The sequence below is a fragment of the Monodon monoceros genome, unplaced genomic scaffold (genome assembly GCF_005190385.1).
Source record: "Monodon monoceros isolate NGI ecotype Baffin Bay Population unplaced genomic scaffold, NGI_Narwhal_1 Super_Scaffold_22, whole genome shotgun sequence".
NCBI lineage: Eukaryota > Metazoa > Chordata > Mammalia > Artiodactyla > Monodontidae > Monodon > Monodon monoceros.
Window position 1 is genome coordinate 19,329,972 of NW_021703779.1, and position 521 is coordinate 19,330,492.

A 521-nucleotide genomic window follows, 5' to 3' on the forward strand; every position below is an offset into this window, starting at 1 on the left:
ATAAAAGTGTGTGCCATGTCCTTTTGTAACCATGGGAACTTAAGAAGGGAGAAAAATGCAGGGGCACCATCATGAGGAAAACAATTCCACTGCGTTAGTCAGAGGAGAGTGACTTTCCCCTTGACTTCCCGCTCTCTGAATAGATAGACTCCTGAAGAGCAGCTACCTTTTCCTCCTTAACCATGGCTTAATGTGACCTTACTTTGTATTTTGAAAACAGCAGTTACTGTGTCTTTTCTCCAGAGGAATCGTTCTGATTTGGTTTAGACTTAGAAGATTCTCCTTGTTTTTTTCCTGTATCTGGACATTTAAAATCAGCTGAGATTTTTAAGGCTTATATGAATAGCATTTTCCTTCTAGATTTCTCTTTTTAAATTCCAAATAAACACATTCCTGCAGGTCAGAGAAAGTGTTTGATAAAAGCATAGAATTATCAGTTTGGAAATGGGACTCGTTCAGTCACTTAATGGTTTAGGAAAACTGGTTGGTGAACAGTTGGGGCCCTCACAGTTTCTGAATGA